The sequence below is a fragment of the Oncorhynchus tshawytscha genome, linkage group LG14, assembly GCF_018296145.1.
Source record: "Oncorhynchus tshawytscha isolate Ot180627B linkage group LG14, Otsh_v2.0, whole genome shotgun sequence".
NCBI classification, from domain to species: domain Eukaryota; kingdom Metazoa; phylum Chordata; class Actinopteri; order Salmoniformes; family Salmonidae; genus Oncorhynchus; species Oncorhynchus tshawytscha.
In genome coordinates this window covers 42,709,429-42,727,602 of record NC_056442.1, presented here as the reverse complement: position 1 = coordinate 42,727,602, position 18,174 = coordinate 42,709,429, and the positions used below count along the sequence as shown (strand labels likewise).

Below are 18,174 nucleotides of genomic sequence, written 5' to 3'. Positions count from 1 at the left end.
TACATTTGAAGTGAATATAAATTTTGACATATGTATGTGTTTAAAAACGACTGCCATTAAAGTGGCGGTACACCAAAATGTGAAATATTTGTCATTTTATTGACAAAAAGTGATTCATCCATTGATCCTAAGAGACAATGACCAAAAATAGGGCTAAGTTGTCTTTCTTTATTTACCCCACAGCCAGCATTAGCATCACTAGGATGCTTCAAAAAGCATGTCCAAATCCTAAAAGTCACGTCAAACCAAATGGTAGGATGTAGCAACCCAAATACCATAACATGTTGCAGATATAAATATTGGAGGATATTATAGTAAGTCTGGTATTTATATAAAATTTCTGTAAAATAAATCCAACATTTGGAGAATACAGAGAATGTATATTCAGAGAGTACCTTGTTTCTGTATTACAGTTCTACCAAGTATTCATACCACTGACAGACTTTTATCAGCTGTATATTTACTGCAACAAAGCATCATTTATATGTAAGGTAATATCGATTTTGTACATGGTCATACCTAGTTATAAGCAGTTATAACCATAGGCGAGTACATAAGGTATGCCATCTCTGCAGGTGATCTGTCTATCTGGTCAAAATCATTGATAAAGATCCCTCTTCCCTTACCTAATTGATATAAAGTATATATTTTTTAGATTTAACTTAGATGTATTACCTTTTAGAGAACACACACCAATTATACAGCTCTGGATGTAGATTCATAGTATATCCGAGTTCTGTATTGCAGTTCTATAAAGTAGTTATACCATTGGCTGACTTTATACACCATTGGCAGATTTTTATATGCACAAAAATAAGGTTATTTTGGTTTTACACATAGCCATATAATATGTGGTAGGAGAGTACATGGGGAGCCATATCTCTGCAGATGAACTGTATATCTGGTCAAAATCACTGATACAGCCCCCCCAGCAGTTATTTTGTAAAAGAAGCCTCGTAGCAGCCGCCAGTGTCATTTCTCATCTAGTCTTTCAGTGCTCTTTTTCTCTCTCTTTTTCAAATCCCCCCACTTCTGTGAAGCGCAGTGCAGAATCAGAAGAGACCTTTCTGTTCTTGTCATCTCTATGGAGAGAGAAAAGCGAATGATTACTGTGGACACTATCCCTCAGATGGTCATCTCTAAACCTGAGTTGGATCAGGAGCAGACAGACATACACTTCTAAAGAGTTCCTCTGAGGCGGTTGGATAGGGATTCCTACATGTAATGCAGCTAATGCAGCTATTTCTTTATGCTTTCTGTCCTTCACATTTTCTCTTTCTCTCTCAGGGATGGACATATGCCCTCATATCTCTCTCTCCCTCTCTCTCTCTCAGGAACGGCTGGAAGCCCTCATCTTTAGGATGAGAGAGAGAGTGAATATCAAAATGAGTTAAAATGTACTTGCTTCTCACAATCTCTTTATGTCTCTTTCAAGGATGGAGGAGTACTCATCTCTGGAATGAAGTTCCATGATGGGGTCTAGACTTTGAAAAGAACATTTCTTAGAGTCCTCCAAGACCCTATTAGAGGAGATCTTAGCAGACCTTGTTGTTACTCCCTCCCTGTTGCTACAGTATATTATGAGCAGGTACAGACTTTCATGGTTTCTTTTGTATATTTTAGATGAACAGGGATTCTATTTAAAAGCAACTGTGTCTCACAGGTGCTGTCTGTACCTTTCCAGAACATCCTTTAAATTGAACATCTATACAACATCAACAGATAACAGATAACTCTAAAATGCAGGGAATTTATGTAATTAAGCCTTGAAATCAGTACAACTACAAATAGCTTTATCCATCTTCCTGGTGCTGCTGATGTGTGTAGAAGAATGTGGTATTAGAAATCACTAATCGAGCAAGGTAATTCACTCACACATGCACACATATGTGCGCGGCGCACTAACACACACCACATACACACACACACCGGATGGATTAGTGGACTTGAACAGGGGAGTCGGCTGACAGGACTATTCAGAAAACAGCATGGTTAAGGAATACTCAGATGTTTTAGACATCCTCCACATACACACTCACTACTGATGGATTTAAGTGAATGAATTTCATTAAAATCTCATGTTCCTTTTAAAACGAGTCATTTCCCAATAAGTTTTTGGGTAGTACTGAAAACAAACAGAGCAAGAAAGAGAGAAAAGAAGAAGGGAGGGAGGTAGAGCATCTTCTCCATGTATTATCCTCCATTCCTTTTACTCTTTTGTGTGTGTGTGTGTGTGTGTGTGTGTGTGTGTGTGTGAGAGAGAGAGAGAGAGAGACTGCCCCAGTACCCCGTGTGTGTGTGTGAGAGAGAGAGTCTGCCCCAGTACCCCATCATCTTGTGATTTGAGCGCCTCCGAATGTGCGCATGATGCGATGATGACGATCATAGGTGACCACGTCGACAACGCTGGCCTTCCGTCTGACCTGAGCCGGGGGTCTGAGAGACCGGGTGAGGCGAGGGAATGGGGGCAATAGCTGGTGAATGGGAGATGAGACCAGGTTGAACATTTCCCCATACTCACCATCCTTTCCTTAATGCGATATATCCAGTTCACAATCCTAAAGTGTCCCTGTTGGGCTCCAGTCACCTGCGATACTCCATATCTCCCCTAAGCATTGGCGTGGAGGGGTGGGGAAAGACGGCAAAATAGGACCACAAGAGAAGGTGATGTTGTTCTTACGGAAAGTTAAGATGATTTTTTTTCATCACTATCTGGCACTAGAGATGGTCGGTTTGCTCCTATGGTGTGGCCGCTGTCAACCGCAGTCAAAGAATCTGAATTCTAATCGGTATTCTTGTTGCTTCACAGCCTCATCCGAAACTGCCTCGCCTACTGCCAGGTTTATCGCGCCGCTGATGAGAAATCGTGCTGTTTAGTCCAACTTCCAACCTGAATTTCTCCCAATCGATCAAGTTGCGAGGGCATACACATACAGATTGGTATAGGTAACAGTGGACGTGACGTCAACTGAATATGTCTCGTTATTTTGGAGGGGGATAGAAACGCACCACAATCATTCAACAGCAAGTCTTGCCAGGCTGGTACAACGGAATATCGATTATGTGTTACAATTCGGGTGCTTCCGCAATTTCTGGTCCACTCGCGCCTCCACGTGTGATGTTGATCAAGGTAGCATAGGGATGGATAGGCTTCGCGTATCATTGTCGTAAGGAGTAGTCTATACTAAGTTGATGATGCCAGCAGTCCCATTCAAAATGTCACCACAGGGTTGAATTAAAATATGAGTAAAATAGTGAATACCCCACTTTGCTTTGAATGTGATGTTCATTCGTTCTACCCTGTGCTATCCTGACTCACATGAGTGCAGTTAATTTGGGTTATTTTTTTTAGATTAGCTCTCTGCCTGGCAACCGGTGTGGTGGGTTAACTCGATCGGTTGGAATACGGCGACAGGAGCACTCCATAAACCACGCCCCAGTGGGCAGATCTTGGCGTGTTGCACTGGGACACGTTTTAATACAGAGAAGAAAAAAACTCAATTATGGGTCCGCCGTGGTTCTGTGTAGACTAGTTATGCTAATATATTTGAGACCAGTGTATTGCAGTTAATTTCGCATTTGACTTAATAAGTACAAAATATTTTAGTAGTAAACAGAACCTGGTCAGTTGCACAACAGAATCTATTCAACCGAAATATGTCTGCCGCAATTAACCCAACCCCTCTGCGTCCCAAACAGTTCGCAATAGAATGTACCAGAGGGGGGCATCGTTTATTAGGCAACATAAATTATTGGCATAATTTGGTTACCACCAATGTTTGGAATACATTGAGTTCGTTGACAAAACAGGACCATGGGAAAGAGGTGTATTTGTCAAAGGTTCGTGGTGGGTCTGTGTAAACAATTTGATTATATTGGAGACAGCTTTATATCAGTGAATTAATGTACTGTTATAGTATGTCTAAGTAGCAGCCATATCAGCCAGGGAAAGTAATTTCTCACTTTATGACAGAACATTCACATTTTTATGTCTGTCTGTGGCGCTCTTTACCTGCAGTTAGGATTTTCTTGTAATCACAAAAAAAACGTCTTATTTTGCTCAAATAGAGAGAATTAAATTGTTTTATTTAAATAAATAAAAACCCGACTGGCTCAGAATAGAACATTCCGTTTTCTGCCTGACTGTGATGCTGTTTATCACAATTTTCTGGATTATTTGGTGACCTGAAGAAAACCATTTCTTTTACTCAACTAGATATGGAAATAAATGCTGTTTCTTTAAAAAGATGGGCCTGGCTGACATGGACTGTTTCCTCACATTATTCTATTTGTGGTTATCCATGGTTTTTGGTTATTTACCAAGTAACAAAACTGAAGCAATATACTCGTTATTTTACTAAACTACAGATTTAAATAAATGACATTTCTTTGAAAATATGGGCCTGGCAGACACGGGGTGAAAGGATCCAGAGACAGAGGTGGATTATTTTTCTTCTGGCTGCCATGGTTAACACAAACGCAGGACATTGAATTCTACCTGAATTGACTCAGGAAAGTAACATATGTAGTCCTAATGTATCACAGCGAGGTTAAACAGGTGTGTGTTAGTCAGATTATCCAGCGTCCACAGCAACACTATTGATTATTCGATACACAGCGCATGCTCGCAACTCTCATATTGTCTCTGTATTTCCAGGTACTATAGTGTAATTTAGACGAAACAGTAGTTAGCTTCTGTCCAGAATGACTGGGTTTATCACCACTTTAGGGCACCACTATGGCGCCACCGTGGGTAGAGGGTGGCTTGAGAGAATTCATAACAATGGCGAGATGTGACAGAGGTGAAATATTTGAATAATTTAGGTAGCAAATAATGACCTCCTCTGGTAAATTCTATTGCGAACTGACTGAGATTCGTTGTTGTTTACCTGTTTACTACTCAAATATATTTGACTTATTAAGTCAAAGACAAAATTAATGACAATGCACTGGTCTCAAATAAATTAGCATAATTTGACTAAACAGAACTACGGCGGACCCATTGTAAAATTAGAGGATTTCCTCTATATTAAAACGTGTCCCAATCCAACATGCCGAGCACTGACCACTGGGGCACTGACCACTGGGGCATGGCTTACGGAGCGCTCTTTGAAATAAGCGCTCATATCGTCATATTCCACGGGATCGAGTTATCTCACCACACTTGAAATTAAAGGAGAAACGCTTTGAGAGTGAAACATATGCGTGAACCATGTTTATTCATGCCGCGTCTATGCTGGGTTGACGGGGCTAGTCTGTTTCTCGAGCCTTTGGGAGCTGTCAGGTATTGTGCGCGCCCATGGCGTCTGACCGGTAAGCGGTAGGTTCGGTTAATCGTTCATGTTGTCAGCTTTATGTCTAGGACAGTGGCGACCCGTCATTCATTCCTTTTGAGCCCCACATGTTCTTTGCCTTACCGGTTTGTTTTTTGCCTGTTTTTCCTGTTATTTTGGCATTAATACTTGTCACATATCAGTTTGCAAACAATGTAAAAAATATATAATAATTGAGTTAATAAAGCCGCATACAAACATGGTCTCTTTTTTGCTTTCTTGAGTAAGGCAGCTTCAAAATGCAGGTATTTCAGTCTAACTTAGTGCTTTGGAAAATCCAGAGTGTAGGGTTTGGAAATGTTCTCTAGTTGTGCCGTGATTGGCTCAGTGTTCTGTCACTCATGGGGACACTACATCACCGCAAAATATATGGGGAGAGCTAGAAAATTCTAGCCCCTTGGGTGCTCCCATAGAGTTCAATTAGAGGTGCCCATCCAAGAAGGTTCAAGGTCATTGGCCACGGATAAAATGTCAAATCACGTTATATCTGCCGTAGCTTTGATTGGACTGATTATGTAAACATCATACTTTCAAAATCTTAGCTAGCAAGCAGTCATCATCATGAATCTTTACAAAGTCCTGGTAAATCCTTTTCAATACTTGTCATATTATAGATAAAACATATCGGTGCTCATCAGCCATTGGACATAAACATTACACAATCAGTTGGAAATCGCAAATTCAACAATGAGTGATTCGGAAGGAATCAATGGCTGCAAAGCAATCACTAGCCTGCTATTCAATGGAGTCGGTGTGTGGTCCAAGTCTGGGTTTAACGGTCTATTTTCCAAGCTTAAAAGGATAAACATTCAACAACATGGGCCAGAAAAGTTTGAATACATCGGCCATGCTGTCAATCCAGCATGATTTCTGCCACGTTCAAAACAACTGGAAAACCTCAGACTTCAGTGAGTTCAGGACAACTGGGAACTCTGAAAAAAACAAGCTCCGACTGGGAAAGTAAGTCTTGAATGGTCATCCAACTCAGAATTCCAAGTCGGGAACTCGGGCCTCTTTCTAGAGCTCCGACCTGAAGATCACTGACGTCATAGTTGAACCCTGTTCTTTTCAGAGTTCCCAATTGTCTTGAAAGCACCATAAATCCAGAGAATGCCAGACTTTGATGACACAATTTGCCCACAAGGACCTGTTCAAGTGAGCACAGCACAAGGTGAGTCCAAGAATGTATTGTATGCTGCTGTATAAATGATGTAATATGCCAGGGAGATATGTATACTGTAGCTAAGAAAGTAATACTAAGTGTATGTTGTGTATTAATGTCACGGCTGGCTGAAGGACTGGACCAAGGTGCAGCATGGTAAGCGTACATGCTTTGGGCTATGTGCCCTGAAAAAAGTCAAAGTTAACTTCCCACAAAACAGGTGGGGGAAAAGGGTACCTAAGTATGGTTCTCAATCAGAGACAACGATAGACAGCTGCCTCTGTTTGAGAACCACACCCACGGCCAAACACATAGAAATAGAACATAGACTGCCCACCCAAATCACACTCTGACCAAACCAAAATAGAGACATAAATCGCTCTCTATGGTCAGGGCATGACAAGTAAGCTGTTAGTAGCCCCTGTGCCCCACCCTAATAATGTGGTCCCTTTCCCCCTCATAATTTTGCTTACTGTTCTGACTAGGTGGTGTACATGAAGCCTATAGCCTGTTTTAGAGAAATGTAATCATTGAATATTGTAAGAGCTTTCATTGTCTGCTAATATGCCCCCTTTATTTATCCTACGATTCTGACTTGGTGTACAGGGAGAGTACTGTATGAACGGCCCATGTTCTGAATTCTGTCGCTGTACATTTCAAAAGTGCTGAACAAATAGTGATACTGACTACATCCGTCCTAGCCGGCTCATTAATGTCTTACTGAAAATTACAGTTGATTTCTTCAAACCAAGCTGCTTACCTATTGCAGATTCAGTCTTCCCAGCCTGGTGCAGGTCTACAATTTTGTTTCTGGTGTCCTTTGACAGCTCTTTGGTCTTGGCCATATTAGAGTTTCGAGTGTGACTGTTTGAGGTTGTGGACAGGTGTCTTTAATACTGATAACAAGTTCAAACAGGTGCCATTAATACAGGTAACGAGTGGAGGACAGAGGAGCCTCTTAAAGAAGAAGTTACAGGTCTGTGAGAGCCAGAAATCTTGCTTGTTTGTAGGTGACCAAATACTTATTTTATAAATTCATTAAAAATCCTACAATGTGATTTTCTGGATTTTTTTTCTCTTTAAGTGGGAGAACTTGCACAATTGGTGGCTGACTAAATACTTTTTTGCCCCACTGTATATACAGTACCAGTCTAAAGTTAGGACACACCTACTCATTCAAGGGTTTGTCTTTATTTGTACTGTTTTCTACATTGCAGAGTTACAGTGAAGACATCACAACTATGAAATTACACATATTGAATCATGTAGTAACTAAAAAAGTGTTAAACAAATCAAAATGTATTTTATATTTGAGATTCTTCAAAGTAGACACCCTTTGCCTTGATAACAGCTTTGTACACTCTTGGCATTCTCTCAACCAGCTTCATGAAGTAGTCACCTGGAATGCATTTCAATTAACAGGTGTGCCTTGTTAAAAGTTAATTTGTGAAATTTCTTCCCTTCCTTCAATCCGATGTGTTGTGACAACGTAGGGGTGGTACATAGAAGATAGCCCTATTTGGTAAAATACCAAGTTCATATTATGGCAAGAACATCTCAAATAAGCAAAGAGAAATGACATTCCATCATTACTTTAAGACATGAAGGTCAGGAAAAACAATCAAGCGCTAAGATGAAACTGGCTTTCATGAGGATCGCCACAGGGATGGACGACCCAGAGTTACCTCTGCTGCAGAGGATAAGTTCATTAGAGTTACCAGCCTCAGAAATGGCAGCCCAAATAAATGCTTCACAGAGTTCAAGTAACAGACATGAGATAACTCGATCCCGTGGAATATAACGATATGAGCGCTTATTTCAAAGAGCGCTCCGTAAGCCATGCCCCAGTGGTCAGTGCCCCAGTGGTCAGTACCCCAGTGGTCAGTGCCCCAGTGGTCAGTGCCCCAGTGGTCAGTGCCCCAGTGGTCAGTGCCCCAGTGGTCAGTACCCCAGTGGTTAGTGCCCCAGTGGTTAGTGCCCCAGTGGTCAGTACCCCAGTGGTCAGTGCCCCAGTGGTCAGTGCCCCAGTGGTCAGTGCCCCAGTGGTCAGTGCCCCAGTGGTCAGTACCCCAGTGGTTAGTGCCCCAGTGGTTAGTGCCCCAGTGGTCAGTGCCCCAGTGGTCAGTGCCCCAGTGGTCAGTGCCCCAGTGGTCAGTGCCCCAGTGGTCAGTGCTCGGCATGTTGGACTGGGACACGTTTTAATACAGAGGAAATCATCTCATCATCAACAGTTTAGAGGAGACTGTGCGAATCAGGCTTTCATGGTCGAATTGCTCCAAAGAAACCACTACTAAAGGACACCAGTAAGAAGAATAGACTTTCTTGGGCCAAGAAACATGAGAAGTGGACATTAGACCTGTGGAAATCTGTCCTTTGGTCTGATGGGTCCAAATTTTAGATTTTTGGTTCCAACTGCTGTGTCTTTGTGAGACTCAGAGTAGGTGAGCGGATGATCTCTGCATGTGTGGTTCCCACGTGAAACATGGAGGAGGAGGTGGGATGGTGTGGGGTGCTTTGCTGGTGACCCTGTCTGTGATTTATTTAGATTTCAAGACACACTTAACCAACATGGCTCCCACAGCATTCTGCAGCGATACGCCATCCCATCTGGTTTGGGCTATCATTTGTTTTTCATCAGGACAATGACCAAATACACCTCCAGGCTGTATAAGGGCTATTTGACCAAGAAGGAGAGTGATGGAGTGCTGTATCAGATGATTGTGGCCTCCACAATCACCCAACCTCAACCCAACCTCAATCCAATTAAGATGGTTTGGGATGAGTTGGACTGCAGAGTGAAGGAAAAGCAGCCAACAAGTGCTCAGCACTCTAGGGGCCAGTTATCCCTAGTAAGGGGTGCAATTATAGATCTAACTTCATTGAAATATATCTTCAACTTTTTCAAAAATTATAATTTTTTTGATTAACTTACAACAATGTTGTGATGACACAGAGGACATTTTTTGTTGAGCAAGAGGGAACGTGTTGGGAAAAGAATTAGGTGATATTTTGTGGTCTTAACGTGAATTACGGTGGGGCAGTTACCCTCTATTGCTCATTTCAGGGAGGGAAGGAATTCTCTAGGTTTTCTCCTAATAGGAGATAGTTGATTAATGAATGAAACAAATTATAGGCCTATTAATTATTGCCATAAATCACCTGACAGGGAATTATAATTTCACTTCCCAATTCATACAGAACCTCCTAGGCGACAATAAAGCCGTGAGAAAAATCATTTGCGTATAAAACTGAGAGTAAATACTGAAATTAGACTCAAATGTGCTGTACTTGGCACATGAATCTCAACATGAATTGTTTTGGGACCTTGTTTTGCCCCACTGCATTCTTAAATTACACTCTGGGGCCCTCTATATCGTTAGCCAATGCAGTGTGGAGATGGGAGCGCTTGGGGACCCCAAATTCAATCATGTCATTTGAATATTCAAACCTATTATTGCCCTCTCACACTCTCTTTCAGTTAGCGCATGGCCAAAGCCTGTATACCACCTGAGATTCATTCATCAAACAATGGAACAAATTTGGGACTGGAGAATTTATCACATAATGGAATGCAGAAGAATCCAATACACATGGACACTGTGGACTTGAAGTGCTCTTGGGATTTCTATTGGTTGGTTACTCTGGTAGACATATTTCCTTAGCTTAGAGTCATTAGGCTACTTGTAAAGAGCATTGGAGACTCAAACGACCACTTAAAGTCTCCCCATATTCTCCTCTCTCTATACAGCCCTCAAACGACCACTTAAAGTCTCCCCATCCTCGCCTCTCTCTATACAGCCCTCAAACGACAACTTAAAGTCTCCCCATCCTCTCCTCTCTCTATACAGCCCTCAAACGACCACTTAAAGTCTCCCCATCCTCTCCTCTCTCTATACAGCCCCAAATGACCACTTAGTCTCCCCATCCTCGCCTCTCTCTATACAGCCCTCAAACGACAACTTAAAGTCTCCCCATCCTCTCCTCTCTCTATACAGCCCTCAAACGACAACTTAAAGTCTCCCCATCCTCTCCTCTCTCTATACAGCCCCCAAACCACCACTTAAAGTCTCCCCATCCTCTCCCCTCTCTATACAGCCCTCAAACACCATTCCTTGCCCCAGCCCTGGATGAGGTGTCATGTCAAAGTCAAGTGAATCACTATGTGAGCCCCAGCATACAGAGGACCTATTCAACAATGAGAGATCAGATATTTTATGCAACTCATACCCGGTCATGTTTAATCAAATGTCAGCCAGTCTGCTCTCTTGTTTTCTATCCAGTCTCCTGTAATACTGACTCAGTCCAGCAGATGGCAATAAAATAATATTAAAACAATAATAAATATATGATCTGAGAGACTGCTCAGAAGTGGTCCCTATTTACTTGTTACTCAGCTGGAATGGCCATTGGCTCTCTCATGTCCCTGGAACTGTGGCACTCACAGACAACTAATATCTGAATGTCTAGTTTCCACAGTGCTTAATCTAACCCCAACCCTAAACCACAACAGTTATTGTATTGAGTGGAAAAACTAATATAATATAACGTGCCAATCAAGAATTCACTCCAGTGAAATCACTCAAACAAATCAAAGGGGTGTCCTGTGGCTTGATGTAGCCTTAGTAGAAAAAACTTCCGGCGCCGACAGAGATGGCCGCCTCGCTTTGCGTTCCTAGGAAACTATGCAGTTTTTTGTTTTTTTAACGTGTTATTTCTTACATTGGTACCCCAGGTCATCTTAGGTTTCATTACATACAGCCGAGAAGAACTACTGAATATAAGACCAGCGTCAACTCACCATCAGTACGACCAAGAATATGTTTTTCGCGATGCGGATCCTGTGTTCTGCCTTACAACCAGTGTAACCGAGTGGATCACATGCAGCGACCAAAAAAAAAAACGACTCAGAAAAAGAGGGAAACGAAGCGGTCTTCTGGTCAGACTCCGGAGACGGGCACATCGTGCACCACTCCCTAGCATTCTTCTTGCCAATGTCCAGTCTCTTGACAACAAGGTTGATGAAATCCGAGCAAGGGTAGCATTCCAGAGGGACATCAGAGACTGTAACGTTCTCTGCTTCACGGAAACATGGCTAACTGGAGAGACGCAATCCGAGCGGTGCAGCCAGCGGGTTTCTCCACGCATCGCGCCGACAGAAACAAACATCTTTCTGGTAAGAAGACGGCGGGGGCGTATGCCTTATGGCCAACGTGACATGGTGTGATGAAAGAAACATACAGGAACTCAAATCCTTCTGTTCACCTGATTTAGAATTCCTCACAATCAAATGTAGACCGCATTATCTACCAAGAGAATTCTCTTCGATTATAATCACAGCCGTATATATCCCCCAAGCAGACACATGGATGGCTCTGAACGAACTTTATTTAACATTCTGCAAACTGGAAACGATTTATCCGGAGGCTGCATTCATTGTAGCTGGGGATTTTAACAAGGCTAATCTGAAAACAAGACTCCCTAAATTTTATCAGCATATCGATTGCGCAACCAGGGGTGGAAAGACCCTGGATCATTGTTACTCTAACTTCCGCGACGCATATAAGGCCCTGCCCCGCCCCCTTTCGGAAAAGCTGACCACGACTCCATTTTGTTGATCCCTGCCTACAGACAGAAACTAAAACAAGAAGCTCCCACGCTGAGGTCTGTCCAACGCTGGTCCGACCAAGCTGACTCCACACTCCAAGACTGCTTCCATCACGTGGACTGGGAGATGTTTCGTATTGCGTCAGACAACAACATTGACGAATACGCTGATACGGTGTGCGAGTTCATTAGAACGTGCGTTGAAGATGTCGTTCCCATAGCAACGATTAAAACATTCCCTAACCAGAAACCGTGGATTGATGGCAGCATTCGTGTGAAACTGAAGGCACGAACCACTGCTTTTAATCAGGGCAAGGTGTCTGGTAACATGACTGAATACAAACAGTGCAGCTATTCCCTCCGCAAGGCTATCAAACAAGCTAAGCGCCAGTACAGAGACAAAGTAGAATCTCAATTCAACGGCTCAGACACAAGAGGCATGTGGCAGGGTCTACAGTCAATCACGGACTACAGGAAGAAACCCAGCCCAGTCACGGACCAGGATGTCTTGCTCCCAGGCAGACTAAATAACTTTTTGCCCGCTTTGAGGACAATACAGTGCCACTGACACGGCCTGCAACGGAAACATGCGGTCTCTCCTTCACTGCAGCCGAAGTGAGTAAGACATTTAAACGTGTTAACCCTCGCAAGGCTGCAGGCCCAGACGGCATCCCCAGCCGCGCCCTCAGAGCATGCGCAGACCAACTGGCCGGTGTGTTTACGGACATATTCAATCAATCCCTATACCAGTCTGCTGTTCCCACATGCTTCAAGAGGGCCACCATTGTTCCTGTTCCCAAGAAAGCTAAGGTAACTGAGCTAAATGACTACCGCCCCGTAGCACTCACATCCGTCATCATGAAGTGCTTTGAGAGACTAGTCAAGGACCATATCACCTCCACCCTACCTGACACCCTTGACCCACTCCAATTTGCTTACCGCCCAAATAGGTCCACAGACGATGCAATCTCAACCACACTGCACACTGCCCTAACCCATCTGGACAAGAGGAATACCTATGTGAGAATGCTGTTCATCGACTACAGCTCGGCATTCAACACCATAGTACCCTCCAAGCTCGTCATCAAGCTCGAGACCCTGGGTCTCGACCCCGCCCTGTGCAACTGGGTACTGGACTTCCTGACAGGCCGCCCCCAGGTGGTGAGGGTAGGCAACAACATCTCCTCCCCGCTGATCCTCAACACTGGGGCCCCACAAGGGTGCGTTCTGAGCCCTCTCCTGTACTCCCTGTTCACCCACGACTGCGTGGCCATGCACGCCTCCAACTCAATCATCAAGTTTGCGGACGACACAACAGTGGTAGGCTTGATTACCAACAACGACGAGACGGCCTACAGGGAGGAGGTGAGGGCCCTCGGAGTCTGGTGTCAGGAAAATAACCTCACACTCAACGTCAACAAAACTAAGGAGATGATTGTGGACTTCAGGAAACAGCAGAGGGAACACCCCCCATCCACATCGATGGAACAGTAGTGGAGAGGGTAGCAAGTTTTAAGTTCCTCGGCATACACATCACAGACAAACTGAATTGGTCCACTCACACAGACAGCATCGTGAGGAAGGCGCAGCAGCGCCTCTTCAACCTCAGGAGGCTGAAGAAATTCGGCTTGTCACCAAAAGCACTCACAAACTTCTACAGATGCACAATCGAGAGCATCCTGGCGGGCTGTATCACCGCCTGGTATGGCAACTGCACCGCCCTCAACCGTAAGGCTCTCCAGAGGGTAGTGAGGTCTGCACAACGCATCACCGGGGGCAAACTACCTGCCCTCCAGGACACCTACACCACCCGATGCTACAGGAAGGCCATAAAGATCATCAAGGACATCAACCACCCGAGCCACTGCCTGTTCACCCCGCTGTCATCCAGAAGGCGAGGTCAGTACAGGTGCATCAAAGCTGGGACCGAGAGACTGAAAAACAGCTTCTATCTCAAGGCCATCAGACTGTTAAACAGCCACCACTAACATTGAGTGGCTACTGCCAACACACTGTCAATGACACTGACTCTACTCCAGCCACTTTAATCATGGGAATTGATGGGAAATGATGTAAATATATCACTCGCCACTTTAAACAATGCTACCTTATATAATGTTACTTACCCTACATTGTTCATCTCATATGCATACGTTGATACTGTACTCTATATCATCGACTGCATCCTTATGTAATACATGTATCACTAGCCACTTTAACTATGCCACTTGGTTTACATACTTATCTCATATGTATATACTGTACTCGATATCATCTACTGTATCTTGCCTATGCTGCTCTGTACCATCACTCATTCATATATCCTTATGTACATATTCTTTATCCCCTTACACTGTGTATAAGACAGTAGTTTTTTTGGAATTGTTAGTTAGATTACTTGCTCGTTATTACTGCATTGTCGGAACTAGAAGCACAAGCATTTCGCTACACTCGCATTAACATCTGCTAACCATGTGTATGTGACAAATAAAATTAGATTTGATTTGATTTGAATGAACAGCAACTTGATTGCAGTTTTTGTCAGCGACCATTAGAGGGCACAGTAGACCGCTGTAGGGGAACTCAACAGAAAGGACTGAATGGATGAATGTAGTGTGTGTGTGTGTGTGCGTGCGTGTGTGTGAACAGTGAGTGTTGGTAGCATGTTTGTTGCCGAGTTGCTAACTCCTGGTGATTTTAACAGCTGTTATCCTGCTGTTCTTGTTATAAGAGAGGGGTACAGTGTTAGTAATTAACGCAGTGGAAAACCCTCTCTGTCCATGTCTTTCTTACTGTGTCTCTCTACCCTCTTTGGTTCTTTAACTCTCTCTCTCTCTCTCTCTCTCTCTCTCTCTCTCTCTCTCTCTCTCTCTCTCTCTCTCTGGGTTTGATGATGCAGGAGCCTTGTTTACTGGCCTCTCCCTTCGTGTAACTTCTCCTCGAGAAAGTTAAACAGCCCTGGGTCACACTAGGACAACAACAGCTCTCTCCTCCTCCTCCTGTTCTTTCCTCTAAATCTCGCTCCCCATTCTCTCTCTCTCTATCTGCTCCCACACTTTCTCTCTGCTCCTACACTTTCTCTCTGCTCCTACACTTTCTCTCTGCTCCTACACTTTCTCTCTGCTCCTACACTTTCTCTCTGCTCCTACACGTTCTCTCTGCTCCTACACTTTCTCTCTGCTCCTACACTTTCTCTCTGCTCCTACACTTTCTCTCTGCTCCTACACTTTCTCTTTGCTCCTACACTTTCTCTCTGCTCCTACACTTTCTCTCTGCTCCTACACTTTCTCTCTGCTCCTACACTTTCTCTCTGCTCCTACACTTTCTCTCTGCTCCTACACTTTCTCTCTGCTCCTACACTTTCTCTCTGCTCCTACACTTTCTCTCTGCTCCTACACGTTCTCTCTGCTCCTACACTTTCTCTCTGCTCCTACACTTTCTCTCTGCTCCTACACTTTCTCTTTGCTCCTATCTTCTTTTCATTCTCTCCTATTTTTATAATCCCACACTCTCTTTTCTCCTCATTCAAATCCTGTGTCCCTGTAACTTTCTCCTAGCCCAGTCTGGGTGGGGCTGTGTCCCTGTAACTTTCTCCTAGCCCAGTCTGGGTGGGGCTTTTTCCCAGTAACTTTCTCCTAGCCCAGTCTGGGTGGGGCTTTTTCCCAGTAACTTTCTCCTAGCCCAGTCTGGGTGGGGCTGTGTCCCTGTAACTTTCTCCTAGCCCAGTCTGGGTGGGGCTGTGTCCCTGTAACTTTCTCCTAGCCCAGTCTGGGTGGGGCTGTTTCCCTATAGCTTTCTCCTAGCCCAGTCTGGGTGGGGCTGTGTCCCTGCAACTTTCTCCTAGCCCAGTCTGGGTGGGGCTGTGTCCCTGTAACTTTCTCCTAGCCCAGTCTGGGTGGGGCTGTGTCCCTGTAACTTTCTCCTAGCCCAGTCTGTGTGGGGCTTTTCCCCTGTAACTTTCTCCTATCCCAGTCTGGGTGGGGCTGTGTCCCTGTAACTTTCTCCTAGCCCAGTCTGGGTGGGGCTGTGTCCCTGTAACTTTCTCCTAGCCCAGTCTGGGTGGGGCTGTGTCCCTGTAACTTTCTCCTAGCCCAGTCTGGGTGGGGCTGTGTCCCTGTAACTTTCTCCTAGCCCAGTCTGTGTGGGGCTTTTCCCCTGTAACTTTCTCCTATCCCAGTCTGGGTGGGGCTGTGTCCCTGTAACTTTCTCCTAGCCCAGTCTGGGTGGGGCTGTGTCCCTGTAACTTTCTCCTAGCCCAGTCTGGGTGGGGCTTTTTCCCTGTAACTTTCTCCTAGCCCAGTCTGGGTGGGGCTGTGTCCCTGGGTGTGCTGTCTGCTATAGGGGGTTGGTGTGGAGATGAGCCCTGTGCTGCCTGTCCATGGCTCAGCTCAGGCCTAGAGATTTAAGATGCTTTTTAAAGGCCCTGTGTCCCACAAAGCCACATATGAGAGAGAGAGAGAGAGAGTGAAAACAGGAATGTGCAATGAAAATGCACCAACACCATGGCATGCAGATGCAGACCCACATCCCTCCCTCCCCAGTCAGTCAGTAGACATGTCTCTGATCCAGGCTGTGGGAACAGAGCCATAGTTCAGCATTGTTGACCTTTGACCCTAGCCTCCAGCTGTATGGCTGCTGGCCGGTCAGCCGGCTTGCTGATGGCTTTACAACATGGCCTCTCTCTCTACTCTGCTCTGTTCTCTGCTATGGGAAGGTCAACAAATGCTACTGGGCAAGCTCACAACCAGCTGGCTCTACAGTAGGAAGTGATTTACGTCAATACTATTTACCTTGCCCATAGGGGGAGAGGTAGATGTTCAGTCTGTGTCGTTTGGCTGAATCAGTGTGCATGTGGCAGGTTGACGTTTGTTGTTACGAGTCTTGTCCTGGAGGCAGAACTGAACTATTTCCCTTTAGATAGGCCAGCTGCAATGTCAAAATTGGCTATATTGTATAAATTAATGAAAACAAACATGAGCTTTTTGGTCTTAATTTAAGATTAGGGTTAGGCAGTAGGATTTGCAGTGTGGTCAAGGTTAGGTTGAAAACACATTTTATGACTTTGTGTTTGTGCCAGCTAGGCACCACTCTGCAGAGCTGCTTTCAGAACCAAATTCGTGACGGAAAAACGCTAACCTGTGTGCATGTGTGTGTGTTCCTTCTTCAGGGGCAGAGTGTGTGTTTATGTTTCAGTCTGTCTGTCCTTTGGCTGAGTCAGTGTGTGTGTGTGTGTGTGTGTGTGTGTGTGTGTGTGTGTGTGTGTGTGTGTGTGTGTGTGTGTGTGTGTGTGTGTGTGTGTGTGTGTGTGTGTGTGTGTCCATCAGGGGCAGAGTGCATTGAGGGTGCTGTAGAACACATGTGGTGTATGTCTATGGAACGGAGGAGAGGAAAATAAAGAGTGCCATCTGATGAAGGGTGGAGAGGGAGAGAGAGAGGGGAGCTACGTCTGTTTGTCACATTTCACCATTCCTCAAATCCAGCTGGACAGAACGAGGGAGGAGGAGAAGGAAAGAAAACAGACAGATCAGAGGGAGAGAAAACAGACAGATCAGAGGGGGAGAAAACAGACAGATCAGAGGGGGAGAAAACAGACAGATCAGAGGGGGAGAAAACAGACAGATCAGAGGGAGAGAAAACAGACAGATCAGAAGGAGAGAAAACAGACAGATCAGAGGGAGAGAAAACAGACAGATCAGAGGGAGAGAAAACAGACAGATCAGAGGGAGAGAAAACAGACAGATCAGAGGGGGAGAAAACAGACAGATCAGAGGGAGAGAAAACAGACAGATCAGAGGGAGAGAAAACAGACAGATCAGAGGGAGAGAAAACAGACAGATCAGAGGGGGAGAAAACAGACAGATCAGAGGGAGAGAAAACAGACAGATCAGAGGGAGAGAAAACAGACAGATCAGAGGGAGAGAAAACAGACAGATCAGAGGGGAGAAAACAGACAGATCAGAGGGAGAGAAAACAGACAGATCAGAGGGAGAGAAAACAGACAGATCAGAGGGAGAGAAAACAGACAGATCAGAGGGAGAGAAAACAGACAGATCAGAGGGGAGAAAACAGACAGAT

The 18,174-nt window shown here is 44.6% G+C and overlaps 1 protein-coding gene across 1 annotated transcript in view; it reads right to left on the bottom strand.

The window, feature by feature from the left end:
- The window catches only part of LOC112267238 (chloride channel protein 2), a 464,010-nt gene that overhangs the window by 272,906 nt on the left and 172,930 nt on the right, over positions 1 to 18,174 (bottom strand). The window lies entirely within an intron of this gene.